Raw genomic sequence first — 18,169 nt, 5'->3', positions numbered from 1 at the left:
CAGTGCAGGCTTCGGCCTACACTCCCCTCCCCCTGCTCCTCCTCCTCCTGCTCCTCCTCCTGCTGTCCCTGGGCTCTAACACACCGCCAGTTTTTGCCCAGATGTGCTAGCTGCACAGAGAAAAACACCAGCCAATGTGTCAGTGGGGTCCAGCACCGCCAGCTGTTCCCCTGCTGTGCAGCCGGCAACGTGTCCTGCAAAAGCCACGCAGACACAAGAACTGAAATTGAAGGGAACCTGTCCCCCCTCCCCCAGGCGTTTTTACGTTATCCAGCCACCTTGTACAGCGGTAATGCTGCATGTGTGCAAGGTGGCTCAGAAACGTATTCTCCTCGCACATGTGGAACTGAAAACACGTCCGCAATGTGTCCTCTGTGTGACCATTTAACCATCCCGGTGGTGTGACTTTCCTTTGTAATGACACGCTGCAACCCCCTTGGTAGCGCTGCCCGTCTTCTGGCATCATTGTTTGGCTGGCTGCGCCTCTGCGGCCGCCCTGACCCGCACAACGCCCCTCGGTGTCTTATTTATTGGGACTGCGAGGGTGTGATTGATGGGCAGGATCAGTGCATCAGTTCGCCTGTCCCTCCTCTCCTTCCGCCTTCTTCGGACTGTGCGGCTTCATGGCCGTGGCATGCGATAAGGGATCAGATGACGCCGCACAGTCTGAAGCGGGTGTAAGGACCCGAGTGTGAGAGGCGAACATATGTGCTGCGCCAGGCCCTGAATCCCAGCCCCGCAGTGTTTTAACAATGTTAAGACACTGCGGGGCTGGGATTCATGGTCATCGCGAACCGCACCGGCCGACATTACATGATGCCAGAACATGGGCAGCGCTAACGGCGCTAGGCCAGGGGATAACACGACAGCGCAGACTCCTGTACAGCAAATAACAACGCTCGGGAGGCTGCACCCAGCACCAAGGTGGGATTCTTGACACCTGTGCTGCGTCTCATTACAAAGGGAACTCTCGCCTCCATTACACAGTTTGACTGTATAAAGGGCTAAATGTTATACGTGTTCCATTCAGCGTGTGCAAGGAGAAAAATTACAAGAGCAACCTTTGACTTGCGCAGCACTGCTGCTGCATAAGCTGTGGCTCTTCTACTTTGTAACCCCTGAGGGGGGGTTAAAGGTGACTTTTGAAATCGGTTCAAGTAGGCTTCGGCCTACACTCTGCTCCACCTGCAGAGCCCGGGCTCCAACAACGCTAGTTGCTGTCCGGAAGTGCTGGCTGCACAGAGCCAAACACCTCGCCAATGTGTCAGTGGGGTCCAGCACCGCCAGCTGTTCCCCTGCTGTGTAGCCGGCAACGTGTCCTGCAAAAGCCACGCAGACACAACACACCCAAAGCTGCCGCCTGTGCAGGCTTCGGCCTACACTCCCCTCCCCCTGCTCCTCCTCCTCCTGCTCCTCCTCCTGCTGTCCCTGGGCTCTAACACACCGCCAGTTTTTGCCCAGATGTGCTAGCTGCACAGAGAAAAACACCAGCCAATGTGTCAGTGGGGTCCAGCACCGCCAGCTGTTCCCCTGCTGTGCAGCCGGCAACGTGTCCTGCAAAAGCCACGCAGACACAAGAACTGAAATTGAAGGGAACCTGTCCCCCCTCCCCCAGGCGTTTTTACGTTATCCAGCCACCTTGTACAGCGGTAATGCTGCATGTGTGCAAGGTGGCTCAGAAACGTATTCTCCTCGCACATGTGGAACTGAAAACACGTCTAAAATGTGTCCTCTGTGTGACCATTTAACCGTCCCGGTGGTGTGACTTTCCTTTGTAATGACACGCTGCAACCCCCTTGGTAGCGCTGCCCGTCTTCTGGCATCATGGTTTGGCTGCCTGCGCCTCTGCGGCCGCCCTGACCCACACAACGCCCCTCGGTGTCTTATTTATTGGGACTGCGAGGGTGTGATTGATGGGCAGGATCAGTGCATCAGTTCGCCTGTCCCTCCTCTCCTTCCGCCTTCTTCGGACTGTGCGGCTTCATGGCCGTGGCATGCGATAAGGGATCAGATGACGCCGCACAGTCTGAAGCGGGTGTAAGGACCCGAGTGTGAGAGGCCAACATATGTGCTGCGCCAGGCCCTGAATCCCAGCCCCGCAGTGTTTTAACAATGTTAAGACACTGCGGGGCTGGGATTCATGGTCATCGCGAACCGCACCGGCCGACATTACATGATGCCAGAACATGGGCAGCGCTAACGGCGCTAGGCCAGGGGATAACACGACAGCGCAGACTCCTGTACAGCAAATAACAACGCTCGGGAGGCTGCACCCAGCACCAAGGTGGGATTCTTGACACCTGTGCTGCGTCTCATTACAAAGGGAACTCTCGCCTCCATTACACAGTTTGACTGTATAAAGGGCTAAATGTTATACGTGTTTCATTCAGCGTGTGCAAGGAGCGAAATTAAAAGAGCAACCTTTGACTTGTGCAGCACTACTGCTGCATAAGCTGTGGCTCTTCTACTTTCTAACCCCTGAGGGGGGGTTAAAGGTTACCTTTGAAATTGGTTCAAGTAGGCTTCGGCCTACACTCTGCTCCCCCTGCAGAGCCCGGGCTACAACACCGCTCGTTGCTGTCCGGAAGTGCTGGCTGCACAGAGCCAAACACCTCGCCAATGTGTCAGTGGGGTCCAGCACCGCCAGCTGTTCCCCTGCTGTGCAGCCGGCAACGTGTCCTGCAAAAGCCACGCAGACACTTGCTCTTGTACCTTCTGCTCCCCATCCTGGTTCCAGTACCGTCAGCTGGTTCCGGGCAGAGCCTTTGGCTTAGGTGCCTCCCTCTGGGTATCCGAGTTCCACCAACGTCAGGTGGTCCTTGGTAGTGCTTTCAGGCACGGGTACCTCCTGCTTATTAACCGGGTTCCAGTAACGTCAGCTGGTCCTCGGTAGTTCCATTGGCTCTTGGACCTTCGGCTACCCATCCGGGTTCCAGCACCGTCAGCTGGTTCTCGGCAGTGTCTTTTGCTCTTGTACCTTCTGCTCCCCATCCTGGTTCCAGTACCGTCAGCTGGTTCCGGGCAGAGCCTTTGGCTTAGGTGCCTCCCTCTGGGTATCCGAGTTCCACCAACGTCAGGTGGTCCTTGGTAGTGCTTTCAGGCACGGGTACCTCCTGCTTAGTAACCGGGTTCCAGTAACGTCAGCTGGTCCTCGGTAGTTCCATTGGCTCTTGGACCTTCGGGTAGCCATCCGAGTTCCAGTTCCATCAGCTGGTTCTCGGCATTTTCTCAGCCTTCTTGTACCTTCTGCTACATTTCCAAGTTCAAGAGACTAAACACGATGACCCGGAAGAACACCCCTAAGATGACGACGACACCAGAGACGACAACCACCGTGATGACGACGACCCTGGAGACGATGACCCTGAAGACCACCCCGATGACGACGACCCCGGAGACCACCCCGATGACGACGACCCCGGAGACGACGACCCTGGAGACGACGACGACCTGGAAGACCGAGAAGCAGAAGAACAAGAGGCTGCAGAACAAAGAGCAGAAGGACATTAAGCATAACACAAAATATCAGAGCAAAAAAATATTATGTAAATTATAAGCAGAAGAAGACTAAGCAGTGTATGGGGGTGAGTCCGTTCCTCCTCGTGGTGCCCCTGGATAAAGCCTGATGCTGCAGGCCAAACTGAACGCGGACAAATGTAACTGGTTTGTGACAGGCAGAACGGAAGGTGTAATCTTCAAACTTTTATAGATAACAACTACGGGAATGCCTGTCACAAATAAGAATATGATGAAGAAGTTGAATATGATGAAGATAATAGTAAAATAAAAAGAATATGAACAATGTAACCCAAAAAATAATAGGTAGAAGATGAAGAAGAAGATGAATAAGGTGAAGAAGTTGATGTCAAAGAAGCTGATGATGAGGATAATTAAGAAGAAAGCGTGGGAGAAGTAAAAAAGAAGGTGAAGGGCGTGGAAGTAGTGAAACATCAATATCTGACATAAAAAAAAAAAAAAATAACATAGTCAAATTCTTTCTAACGCCGAACTTCATAAAAAAAAATTAAAAATCCTGCTATTCTATTACATTGGGCTAAACCTCTGTCCCTTTAATATCTCCGCCACGTCCCCCAATACATCCTACATTATTCTTAGTTGTTTTCCTTCATGTAGAATGAACCTACAAGTTTATAAAGGGTTTATTTTAATTCCGATATTTTCGTCCCATTGACTTGCATTGGGATCGGGTATCGGTATCGGATTGGATCCGATATTTTGACGGTATCGGCCGATACTTTCCGATACCGATACTTTCCGATATCGGAAAGTATCGCTCAACACTACTCCTGGACTCTTCCAGGAGCTATTAGCAAATCTACAGGTACATAGGCCCCAGGCAGGAGATGGTGCCTTACAAACGATAGAATCAGGTACGCAATTTGTAGATCACTTAATGGTTTTCATGAGGGAAAAACAGAGGCAGAGAGGAACAACGGGAGTGGTGGCTCAGAAATCTGGACAATCAGTAGACGAATATTATCTAAGTGTAGAAAATAATTTCAGAGATGAAGGCATGGATCTAACCGCTTCAGGAATGATGAGGTTAGTTACAAAAACCTTTATAGATGGATTGTCTCCAAAAGTGAAGGAAAAGCTTAAGGCCGCAACCCCTGATTGGAGAACCTTGGAAGACCCACACCTGGCTAGACAGAAAGCTGTAGGGATAGAAATGGACTTAAGAGAAAATTCTAAGCCAGTAAGAATTGCACAGGCTAATACTGGCTCTGCTAATCAAAAGTTTACTTGTCATTACTGTAAGAAGCCAGGACATTTCCAAAGGGAATGTAGGAAGAGAAAAGCAGATATAGATTCAGGAACCTTTGTACCCAAAAATAGGATAAATAACCCAGCGCCTGATCAAACAGACAGCTCAGAATGACTGAAGGTTATGCAGGTCTCTCTTCCTTCTAGAAGACCAATAATACAAGTTGAGGTTGAGGGTAAAAATGTACCTTTTCTGATAGATACGGGAGCAACATCCTCCATTTTAAATCAAGACTTTTTACCATATCCTGACAATATATCCTCAAAGGTAACATATGCAGAAGGGTATGATGGTAAAATTCAGGCGTTGCCCTTTACAAAACCTTTAAATGTGAACTTTGGCCCTAAAACCTTTGTATCCAAATTTTTATTTGCTAAAGGTGCACCTACCTGCTTGCTGGGTACTGATGTCTTAAGTAAAATGCACGCAAACATCCATTTTAGAGAAAATGGCACAGTTATGCTGACCATCCCTGAAGATGCAGAAACTCTGGAACAATATGTTAGAATACAGGCAATGGAGGATTTTCCCGAAATTTACAATCAACAAGCAAAAATTGACTTGTCTCGGGTTCCTGACAGCCTATGGGCAAAAGGAGACACTGATGTAGGATTCTTATCAGTAGCTCCTATACTGTTAGAAACTGCCCCGGGAACCATTTTACCTCAGCTTAGGCAATACCCCATCAGCGCCCAGCAAGAACTGGCGATTTCTCAACAAATTCAGGATTATGTGTTACAAGGTGTTTTGGTAGAAATCAGGTCACCCGCCAATACACCCTTATATCCTGTTAAAAAGAAAGTTTCCTCCAAAGAAACTATGGTGAAATATCGCATGGTGCACGACTTACGGGAAATCAATAAGGTTTTGGCACCGGTCACCCCTGTGGTACCGAATCCTCATACCTTACTGTCTCAAATTCCCAGCACTGCTGCATATTTTACGGTAATTGACTTATCAAACGCATTTTTTTCTGTGCCACTACATAAGAACTGTTGGCATTTGTTTGCCTTTACATTCAAGGGTAAACAATTAGCATGGACAAGATTGCCACAAGGTATGGTACACTCACCAACTTTGTACTCTGAAGCAATGCAGACCGTGCTGAAAAATTTCACCCCAGAACCAGGAGTAGTCATTCTACAGTATGTAGATGACTTACTTATTTGTTGCCCTGATGAGCAGACGGCAGTTACCTCAACTGTTAATTTCTTAATTTTCCTAGCGCAAGAAGGCTGTAAAGTAAATAGACAGAAACTCCAGGCTTGTCAACAAACAGTCGTGTTCTTAGGTCACTGCATATCACAGGGCATCAGACACCTCACACCTCAACGTACGGAAGCCATACGTAACATGCTTGAACCCAGGAATCACAAACAGCTGCGTGCTTTCCTGGGTATTGTTTCACACTGTAGACAGTGGATCATACATGCAAGTCAACTTATGCAGTCTTTATATGACTGTATTGCCAACACGCCATATTCACTCAGTGAAGAGGCTAAACAGTCATTTTCCTCTTTGAAAACAGCACTGGTATCAGCTCCGGCTTTGGGACTCCCAGACTACACTAAACCTTTTCAATTGATGGCAGCTGAGATATCCTCACATGCTACAGGGGTGCTCACACAAAAACATGGAAACAAACAGAGACCTGTGGCATACATATCAGCTCATCTGGACCCTGTAGCTAGAGCCGCACCTTCTTGTGTAAGAGTAGTAGCCGCAATTTCACTGTTATTAGATAAAGCTTCTGAGATTGTTCTTGATCACCCACTTCTAGTTCAGACCACTCATGATGTACATGGCATTCTTAACCAGGTCCAACCTAAACATATTTCAATGGCCAGACACCTCCGTCTCCAATGTTCCCTACTACTGCCGCCCAACATTTCCTTTGCCAGGGTTCAGACTCTTAATCTCGCGTCTTTGCTCCCTTTAGAGTCTGAGGGGGGTACCATACCTGAGGAAACTGCACTCTCCAACTCCTTTGACCCATCAGAGTCAATGCATGATTGTGTACAATTAATGGAACAAGAGACTCAGGGCTTACGTAATGTACGTGACAAGCCACTCTGTAATGCTACATTTGAACTTTTCATAGATGGCAGTAGATATGCAGATATGAATGGACAATTTCATACAGGTTATGCGGTAGTAACTCAGCATGAAGTGCTGAAAGCAGAACCTCTCCCTGCTAATCAGTCTGCACAAGAAGCAGAACTTACGGCATTAGTTGAAGCTCTAAAAATAGCCAAAGATCAGACAGCAAACATATACACTGATTCTAGATATGCACATGGCATTATTTTCGATTTTGGCGTAATATGGAGAGCCAGAGGTTATATGACTGCTTCAGGCCAACCTGTTAAACATGCCTCCCTCATTAGACAGATTCTGGAGGCAGCACAAGAAACTAAAGAAATAGCGGTGATAAAGGTAGCTGCACATGTGAGACTCGACACCGAGGAAGCCAGGGGTAACGATAAAGCCGACAAAGCAGCAAAACAGGCAGCACGTAAACCCTTACATCATGCCCACACACTAGATAGCTCTGAAGATGATGAGGAGAGATTGAAGGAAGCTCAGAAACAGGTAGACGACGAAGAACGAGGGCAGTGGCAGAAAAAAGGGGCAGAAGATCAGCAAGGATTATGGAAAAAAGGAACTTTGTTGTGTTTACCCAGAGCCTGGTACCCCGCAGTGGCGAGTGACCTCCACCTACCTACGCATGTATCGGCAAACGGTATGACGCTCAAGGTAAAAGAAAGGTGGTTGGCTCCAGGCTTTGGTAATTTCGCTCGGAACATGTGTGCTGCATGCGCTATATGCGTGGCACACAATCCAGGTCAGACCATTAAAACCCCAACCAAGCATCATGTAAGACCACTGTATCCCTTTCAAAGACTCCAGATCGACTACATCCAGCTTCCTAGGTACAACGGATACGAATATGTGCTTGTGTGTGTGGACATGTTCTCAGGGTGGCCAGAGGCTTATCCAGTTCGTAAAGCCTCAGCAAAAACTACTGCCATTAAAATAGCACATGAACTGATACCCCGTTACGGCATGCCTGAGGTGATCGAGTCAGATAGGGGTACCCATTTTACTGGAGAAATATTCCAGAATGTTATGAAAATGTTGGGAGTAGAAAACCAGTTTCACACTCCGTATCACCCACAGAGTTCAGGTAAAGTGGAAAGATTAAATGGAACAATAAAATTAAAAATCCAGAAGGCCATGGCAGAAACAGGAAAGCCTTGGACCGAGTGTCTACCACTTGCCCTGTATTCCATCCGAAACGCCCCAAGGGGGAAGGCTAAGCTGTCACCACATGAGATTCTTTTTGGTAGAGCAGCAAATTTGGGTTGTTATTTTCCACAACAACTGATGTTGAATACTGAGACTTTAACCCCTTCATGACCCAGCCTATTTTGGCCTTAATGACCTTGCCGTTTTTTGCAATTCTGACCAGTGTCCCTTTATGAGGTAATAACTCAGGAACGCTTCAACGGATCCTAGCGATTCTGAGATTGTTTTTTCGTGACATATTGGGCTTCATGTTAGTGGTAAATTTAGGTCGATAATTTCTGAGTTTATTTTTGAAAAAAACAGAAATTTGGCAAAAAATTTGAAAATTTCGCAATTTTCACATTTTGAATTTTTATTCTGTTAAACCAGAGAGTTATGTGACACAAAATAGTTAATAAATAACGTTTCCCACATGTCTACTTTACATCAGCACAATTTTGGAAACAATTTTTTTTTTTGCTAGGAAGTTATAAGGGTTAAAATTTGACCAGTGATTTCTCATTTTTACAACAAAATTTACAAAACCATTTTTTTTACGGACCACCTCACATTTGAAGTCATTTTGAGGGTTCTATATGGCTGAAAATACCCAAAAGTGACACCATTCTAAAAACTGCACCCCTCAAGGTGCTCAAAACCACATTCAAGAAGTTTATTAACCCTTCAGGTGTTTCACAGCAGCAGAAGCAACATGGAAGTAAAAAATGAACATTTAACTTTTTAGTCACAAAAATGATCTTTTAGCAACAATTTTTTTATTTTCCCAGCGGTAAAAGGAGAAACTGGACCACGGACTTTGTTGTCCAATTTGTCCTGAGTACGCTGATACCTCATATGTGGGGGTAAACCACTGTTTGGGCGCACGGCAGGGCTCGGAAGGGAAGGAGCGCCATTTGACTTTTTGAATGAAAAATTGGCTCCAATCTTTAGCGGACACCATGTCACGTTTGGAGAGCCCCCGTGTGCCTAAACATTGGAGCTCCCCCACAAGTGACCCCATTTTGGAAACTAGACCCCCCAAGGAACTTATCTAGAAGCATAGTGAGCACTTTAAACCCCCAGGTGCTTCACAAATTGATCCGTAAAAATGAAAAAGTACTTTTTTTTCACAAAAAAATTATTTTTGCCTCAATTTTTTCATTTTCACATGGGCAACAGGATAAAATGGATCCTAAATTTTGTTGGGCAATTTCTCCTGAGTACACCAATACCTCACATGTGGGGGTAAACCACTGTTTGGGCACATGGTAAGGCTCGGAAGGGAAGGAGCGCCATTTGACTTTTTGAATGAAAAATTATCTCCATCGTTAGCGGACACCATGTCGCGTTTGGAAAGCCCCTGTGTGCCTAAACATTGGAGCTCCTCCACAAGTGACCCCATTTTGGAAACTAGACCCCCCAAGGAACTCATCTAGAGGCATAGTGAGCACTTTAAACCCCCAGGTGCTTCACAAATTGATCCGCAAAAATGAAAAAGGACTTTTTTTTCACACAAAATTTCTTTTAGCCTCAATTCTTTCATTTTCACATGGGCAACAGGATAAAATGGATCCTAAAATTTGTTGGGCAATTTCTCCTGAGTATGCCGATACCTCATATGTGGGGGTAAACCACTGTTTGGGTGCACGGCAAGGCTCGGAAGGGGAGGCGTGCCATTTGACTTTTTGAATGGAAAATTAGCTCCAATCGTTAGCGGACACCATGTCGCGTTTGGAGAGCCCCTGTGTGCCTAAACATTGGAGCTCCCCTACAAGTGACCCCATTTTGGAAACTAGACCCCCCAAGGAACTTATCTAGATGCATAGTGAGCACTTATAACCCCCAGGTGCTTCACAGAAGTTTATAACGCAGAGCCGTGAAAATAAAAAAATAATTTTTCTTTCCTCAAAAATGATTTTTAGCCCAGAATTTTTTATTTTCCCAAGGATAATAGGAGAAATTGGATCCCAAATGTTGTTGTCCAGTTTGTCCTGAGTACAATGATACCCCATATGTGGGGGTAAACCACTGTTTGGGCGCACGGCAGGGCTCGGAAGGGAAGGCACGCCATTTGGCTTTTTGAATGGAAAATTAGCTCCAATCATTAGCGGACACCATGTCGCGTTTGGAGAGCCCCTGTGTGCCTAAACATTGGAGCTCCCGCACAAGTGACCCCATTTTGGAAACTAGACCTCCCAAGGAACTAATCTAGATGTGTGGTGAGCACTTTGAACCCCCAAGTGCTTCACAGAAGTTTATAACGCAGAGCCGTGAAAATAAAAAATGTGTTTCCTTTCCTCAAAAATATTTTTTTAGCCCAGAATTTTTTTATTTTTGCAAGAGTAACAGGAGAAATTGGACCCCAAAAGTTGTTGTCCAGTTTCTCCTGAGTACGCTGATACCCCATATGTGGGAGTAAACCACTGTTTTGGCACACGTCGGGGTTCGGAAGGGAAGTAGTGACGTTTTGAAATGCATACTTTGATGGAATGCTCTGCGGGCATCAGGTTGCGTTTGCAGAGCCCCTGATGTGCCTAAACAGTAGGAACTCCCCACAAGTGACCCCATTTTGGAAACTAGACCCCCCAAGGAACTTATCTAGATGTGTGGTGAGCACTTTGAACCCCCAAGTGCTTCACAGAAGTTTACAACGCAGAGCCGTGAAAATAAAAAATCATTTTTCTTTCCTCAAAAAAGATGTTTTAGCAAGCAATTTTTTATTTTCACAAGGGTAACAGGAGAATTTGGACCCCAATATTTGTTGCCCAGTTTGTTGTGAGTACGCTGATACCCCATATGTGGGGGTAAACCACTGTTTGGGCGCACGTCAGGGCTCGGAAGGGAAGTAGTGACATTTGAAATGCAGACTTTGATGGAATGGTCTGCGGGCGTCACATTGCATTTGCAGAGCCCCTGATGTGCCTAAACAGTAGAAACACCCCACAAGTGACCCCATTTTGGAAACTAGACCCCCGAAGGAACTTATCTAGATGTGTGGTGAGCACTTTCAACCCCCAAGTGCTTCACAGAAGTTTATAACGCAGAGCCATGAAAATAAAAAAATAATTGTTCTTTCCTCAAAAATTATGTTTTAGCAAGTAATTTTTTATTTTTGCAAGGGTAACAGGAGAAATTGGACCCCAACAGTTGTTGCCCAGTTTGTCCTGAGTACGCTGGTACCCCAAATGTGGGGGTAAACCACTGTTTGGGCGCACGTCGGGGCTTGGAAGGGCGGGAGCACCATTTGACTTTTTGAACGCAAGATTGGCTGGAATCAATGGTGGCGCCATGTTGCGTTTGGAGACCCCTGATGTGCCTAAACAGTGGAAACCCCTCAATTCTAACTTCAACACTAACCCCAACACACCCCTAATCCTAATCCCAACTTTAGCCATAACCCTAATCACAACCCTAACCCCAACACACCCCTAACCATAACCCTAACCGCAACACAACCGTAACCCTAATTCCAACCCTAATCCTAACCCTAATCCCAACCGTAACCCTAATCCCAACCCTAACCACAGCTGTAACCCCAACACACCCCTAACCCTATCCGTAACCCTAACCACAAGCCTAATCTTAACCCTATTTCAAACCCTAGCCCTAATTCCAACCCTAACTCTAATTCCAACCCTAACCCTAAGGCTATGTGCCCACGTTGCGGATTCGTGTGAGATTTTTCCGCACGATTTTTGAAAAATCTGCAGGTAAAAGGCACTGCGTTTTACCTGCGGATTTACAGCAGATTTCCAGTGTTTTTTTGTGCGGATTTCACCTGCGGATTCCTATTGAGGAACAGGTGTAAAACGCTGCGGAATCCGCACAAAGAATTGACATGCTGCGGAAAATACAACGCAGCGTTTCTGCACGGAATTTTCCGCACCATGGGCACAGCGGATTTGGTTTTCCTTAGGTGTACATGGTACTGTAAACCTGATGGAAAACTGCTTCGAATTCGCAGCGGCCAATCCGCTGCGGATCCGCGGCCAATCCGCTGCCAATCCGCTGCGGATCCGCGGCCAATCCGCTACCGATCTGCTGCGGATCCGTGGCCAATCCGCTGCGGATCCGCTGCCAATCCGCTGCGGATCCGCGGCCAATCCGCTGCGGATCCGCTACCGATCCGCTGCGGATCCGCGGCCGATCCGCTGCGGATCCGCTGCCGATCCGCTGCGGATCCGCGGCCGATCCGCTGCGGATCCGCGGCCGATCCGCTGCGGATCCGCGGCCGATCCGCTGCGGATCCGCGGCCGATCCGCTGCGGATCCGCTGCCGATCCGCTGCCGATCCGCTGCCGATCCGCTGCCCATCCGCTGCGGATCCGCGGCCGATCCGCTGCGGATCCGCGGCCGATCCGCTGCGGATCCGCGGCCGATCCGCTCTGTGTGCACATGCCATAACCCTACCCCTAACCCTACCCGTAACCCTAACCCTACCCCTAACCCTACCCCTAGTTCTAACCCTAGTTCTAACCCTAACCCTAGTGGAAAAAAAAAAAAAAATTCTTTATTTTATTATTGTCCCTATGGGGGTGATAAAGGGGGGGGGTTATTTATTATTTTTTTTATTTTGATCGCTGTGATAGAACCTACCACAGCGATCAAAATGTACTTGTAAGGAATCTGCCGACTGGCAGATTCGGCGGGCGCACTGAGCATGCGCCCGCCATTTTCCAAGATGGCGGCGCCCAGCGAGGAGACGGCCGGACACCGGGAGGATCGGTAAGTATGAAGGGGTGGTGGGGGGGTGGATCGGAGCACAGGGGGGGTGATCGGAGCACAGGGGGGGGGGGATCCTGAGCAAGGAGGGAGCGGACAGGAGGACGGGGGAGCCGGCAGGCGGACGGAGGGGACCGGAGGACTAACGGAGGGCTGGGGGGGCGATCGGTGGGTGTGGGGGGGGTGACTTCAGGTTTTCCAGCCATGGCCGATGATATTGCAGCATCGGCCATGGCTGGATTGTAATATTTCACCAGTTTTTTAGGTGAAATATTACAAATCGCTCTGATTGGCAGTTTCACTTTCAACAGCCAATCAGAGCGATCGTAGCCACGGGGGGGGGTGAAGCCACCCCCCCTGGGCTGAAGCACCACTCCCCCTGTCTCTGCAGATTGGGTAAAATGGGAGTTAACCCCTTCACCCGATCTGCAGGGACGCGATCCCTCCATGACGCATACGCTGCGTCATAGGTCGGGAAGGCACAGACTTTCATGACGCAGCGTATGCGTCAAAGGTCGGGAAGGGGTTAACTGCTTATGTACAAGAATTACAAAAACGTTTAACTAAAGTGCATTCGCAAGTTTTTGCTTCCCTTCCAGATCCAGAAAATCTCGAAGGAGGCCACAAGTTGGAACCTGGTGATCAAATCTACGTGAAAAGACACACCAGAAAGACTCTGGAACCGAGATTTGACGGACCTTTCCAAGTCCTGTTAACAACTCCAACAGCAGTCAAGCTTGAAGGAAAGGCATCATGGATACATGCAAGCCATTGCAAAAAAGCAGTATAAGACTCATGATATTGATGTTAATAATGTTAACCTCAACGGAGGCATGGGAAAGATTGAATTCTCTAGCCCCTTTGAACAATAGATTCGTACAACATCATAGAAAATTAGTGCATGATTTGTTAAATTATACGCAACCCCTGGCAGATTGTTGGATCTGTACCCATTCACCAGTATCAGCCACAAGTATACCTTTTCTAGCAGTTCCCGTGTCAGCTGAAGAAATATTCGCTTGGCCTAATTGTTCAGACAACCTGGCCAACAACCAACCTGGCAATACTAGACTATGGAATACTACAATCGCCATACCAGTTGTGGGATGGGTAGAATTTCCTTGGTGGCAGGGCAATCTTACAGGAAAAATAGGCAACTTACAATATTTAGCACTCAGAGGAGGAGCATGGGTACCTAGGAATAAGACTGGATTAACTGATTTAGGACAGGTCCCCACTGAAAATCTACAGCTCAGTTTCAGTACAACCACCCCTTCCTCTGATGCTTTCAAACCTACAGTATTGGAAAGGTACATACATAATAGAAAATGGGAACATTCCGAGTTGTTCCCCCAAGGTGATGCAAACAGTTGTACAAGTAAGCCGGGGAACCTGGTTTGCAATGAATCCGATGAGTATGTCAACGGAATGCATGTATGTGGGAATCCCGCAGCCGGGTACTGTAGCCCCTTGGGACAAAAACCCTCTTGGTGTATGCTTCAGAATGTATCTAGTTTTGTGGATTTGGCTCACAGATTGGTATTGCAGCACTCAGCTTTGTGGGATCTGCCTGAGGGTACATTTTGGATATGCGGAGAAGGAGCATATAAATGGCTTCCCGTAGGTATAAAGGGTACTTACTTGTACATTAGGACGCCTAACCCCGGCTACTTTCATAATTTCAAACAAACAAGTGAATATGCAAGCCGTGCCCAAGCACACACTGTATAAAAGAGCTGCAGATAACTCACCACGTCCCTCGGGGAGGCCACATATAGTACAAATGGGAATTCCCAACAAAATTGCTAGTACCATTTTTATTTATCCTATGTTAACACAGATGTGGGATAAATTAGTTAGAGCCACGGATTATCTAGATGACCAGATTTGGGATATATTGGACATATTAAATACTAGTATAGCTGTACAGAATCAGCTTATAATAGTCACTAACCAACATACCCTGGTATTGGATTACCTAACTGCCTCACAAGGGGGTATGTGTCAAATCATCGGACCCACCTGCTGTCATTATATAGACCCGAATAGTACTATGAGTATGAGATTTAAATTAGAAGACGTACAACGACTCAGGGATCAGTATGACAAAGACAATGACCAAAATAAGGATAGCTGGTGGTCAGATACCTTTTCTTTTCTTAACCCGGCCAATTGGTTCAGGGGGATCGGTGGGTGGGTTACCGGGATTATGCAAAGCCTAATACATACAGTTATATTTATTGTAATTATATATGTATTATTCAAGGTTGTACTCAAGGGTATCTCGGTATGCACAAATAAATTTTGTGTAATGGATGCGAGAATATAAAGTTTTTTTTTTTTTTTGTAATATCACAAAAAGAATGACTAAAATAATCGTCTATATGACAAGGTTTTGAATGGAATATGTCAAAGGGGGGATTGTGAAGAGCGGAACAAAAATGGTTACCTCAATGAACCAAAAAGAATTTGTGATCAATATTGACCTGTCCATTCAAGGACATTTTAGCTATAGTGTGAAATCCTATTTTTTGTTTGTGAAACTGCCACTTAGGCGAAACTGTACTGTTTTGTTTGTTGTGAAACTATCACATAGCCGAAACTGTTTTTTTTTTGTCTTCTCTTTTCTCTCTTTGTTTAAACAAGCAAAACTTGTATAACCACTGAAACTACCTGTACAACTATATAAAGAGGGGATAGCACCTTGAAGGCAGGCGTGCTTCAGAGACTTCCCAGTGATATACTATGCGAGACGTGTCTTGTGTATTATTTCTGGTGATTCCCCACTTCCAAAGGCTGCTCCGACTGAGTGTGGTCCCGACAGGGTCCAGCGCCTCCCATCTTCATATGATGACGTCCTCGTATTTTCTTCCTGCCACAGCTCCTGCTCAGGCGTACTTTATCTGCCCTGTTGAAGGCAGAGTAAAGTACTGCAGCGCACAGGCACCGGGGCTCTCTGACCTTTCCCGGCTCCTGCACCCTCAACAGGGCAGATAAAGTATGCCTGCACAGAATAGGACGTCATCGTATGAAGATGGGAGGAACCGGACCCAGACGGCTACACCCATCGGACCTGAACCAAACCGGGACCACCCCTGGGTGAGTATAATATAACCTGTTTTCTTATCTTCCTGTTTACATCAGGGGCTTATCTACAGCATTATAGAATGCTGTTGAAAAGCCCCTGATGCCGGTGGCCGCAAATTTTGGGGTGACAGATTCCCTTAGTGTTATATTTCTAGTGGCTGTATCCCCTACAAGGCTATGTGCTTAATTTATGCGAGGTTTGGGCTGTCAGATTCCCTTAGGTACATTTTCTTGCACCTGCCGCCAGATACTGTACGATGGAGCAGGTAGAGATTCTCAGTTTCACTAAAGCTTAGCAAATTTAGCGTGCAGAGACACACCTTTGTTGGTGTATTGCAATCGCTCGGTGAGGGATATTTGCTTCTCTCGGCCCACACATTCTACTAAGGAACTGATCTTAAATTAGCTGCTGAGAAAGGATTGTTATTTAGAATGATCTCTGTCTGGACAAGAACAGCTGCTATATCTTTATTTCTTATCACGATGAACGACAAGACGATTATCTTCCTTTGGAATGCAATGCGATATGTCTTAGGTACAGAGAATTGAAATGTACCTTTTTCTCCATTTCAACATGGAACATCAGTTATTGAAAGTGTCCAACAAATTCACGCAGTAAAAAACTTGATGAAAGGGGTTTTCCTGCCAAATTAATTTATTCATTAAAGGGAACCTTTATTATTGCAGTTTTGTGTTTTTTACTCTGAAACGTAAGAGAAAATATACTGAAAAGAGCCATCCGGGGTCTGGGTGTCAAAGGAAGATCCCCGGTGCCTTCTTCACTTCCAGCTTCTCTATGTTCCATGACTGCTCGTGTGAGGTTCCTGAGGCAGTGCCACCATGTATTTCATTATCGAACCAATGATCACATCCAGAAACATTGTCAGCTGCCATGGAAAGGTTCCAGGAGAGGTTTATTCTCAGGCTCAAATACTTATAGTTATTGACTAAAAAGATGATAACTACCGATGAGCGAATGAGGCAAAATTTTAATTCATCTGTTCACGAGGATTTTCTCGGGAAATTCGATTTGCAGATAAGTTATTCCCTGCTCATTGATTGTCCTTTAATTTTGTCCGGGGTCTCTACAAACATGAGAATATAATAAATGTAATGTGTAAAAAAATAAGAAGATACTCATACTCACTTTACCTCTTGTCTCTCCAAGCCCTCCGCTGCACCCTGCCCGATGTCCGTTTCTCTGCACTTCCATCTCACCACATCACCAGTCCAGTGTTCAGTCTAGGCTCTCAGCAGGCCCATGGCATGTGCAGAAGTGTCCTCTTGTGCCTGCCCATGGCTGGAAGTCCCAGCTGAGAGATACGGGTCAACGGAGCCGAAGTTGCGGAGAACCAAACTGGAAACAAGGAGCAGCTGGAGAGGAGAGTGGTGAGATGACTGTCACCCCTACGTTCCTCGTCACGTATTCTGATGTGTTGCTCAATTTGCATGGAACAAACCTCGCTGGGAAGGACTGAGGACTTATACATTGTCCTCACAGCTGCACTCTGAACCCCTAAAGTAGTTGTCCACCACTTAGACCACCCTTTCTTAAATGCTGTATTCCCCCATATAGGATAATAAAAAAAAACAGAATGGCGCCAGTGTGGTTGTTGAGTATCTGCTTCTTTGTTTAAGTGAGAAAATACAGAATTTAAGAAGAAATTGTCCAACAAGTGGGTATTACTTTTAATAGTAGCTTTACAGTCTTTAGCAAAGTAGTCAGTAGAAATACAAGTTCTTGAACATTTCCAAAATTTCTTCAGAGCTCTTTGCATTCCTGGAACAGTTTATTTCTGACGTTGATACATTTCTAAAGGCAAGGTGGCTTCTTATGAACAGGACATATTCGATTGGGGTTTGCACCTTTTTACCTTGGTTGTTCTTGTCCAAAGCTGATATAGGTGTGAGAAGAACATCAGTCATTTTCACTGACCTTGGACTTCTGCGATTACTGTAGAAGGTGGACTGATATACATAGGAGGAGATAAGTCTGGACCACAGGGCTCTCTACAAGAAATGCTTGGGTCATTCTTAGACTCTATAATAGTCTTGCCAATCTGGCATATGGATTTAGCCTTTCTCAGGTGAATATTATGTGAAGAATAAGATGCCCTGTACTCCATTGATAGGTGGAATTCGAATCAGTGTTGTAAAAGAACTCAGCGGCGCCATTACACCAGTTGAGGTTGCCTTCTCCAATGAACCTATCTCCCTACTCTATGCAACATTCTGTATAATTCTGAGTTGTTTGTAATACTCTAGGGTACATTTACAATAGCCAACT

At 46.4% G+C, this 18,169-nt stretch overlaps 1 long non-coding RNA gene across 1 annotated transcript in view; it reads left to right on the top strand.

Moving 5' to 3' along the window:
• LOC143809233 (uncharacterized) overlaps positions 1–17,445 on the top strand; it is a 94,529-nt gene extending 77,084 nt beyond the window's left edge. Inside the window, exon 3 of the long non-coding RNA XR_013222163.1 lies at positions 17,051–17,445. This is a non-coding gene — a long non-coding RNA (uncharacterized LOC143809233). The remainder of the gene's footprint in view (positions 1–17,050) is intronic.
• Positions 17,446–18,169: the final 724 nt, after the last annotated feature.

The sequence above is a fragment of the Ranitomeya variabilis genome, chromosome 2, assembly GCF_051348905.1.
Source record: "Ranitomeya variabilis isolate aRanVar5 chromosome 2, aRanVar5.hap1, whole genome shotgun sequence".
Classification (NCBI taxonomy): domain Eukaryota; kingdom Metazoa; phylum Chordata; class Amphibia; order Anura; family Dendrobatidae; genus Ranitomeya; species Ranitomeya variabilis.
The sequence above is the reverse complement of the archived record's forward strand: the minus strand, read 5'-3'. Positions and strand labels throughout refer to the sequence as shown.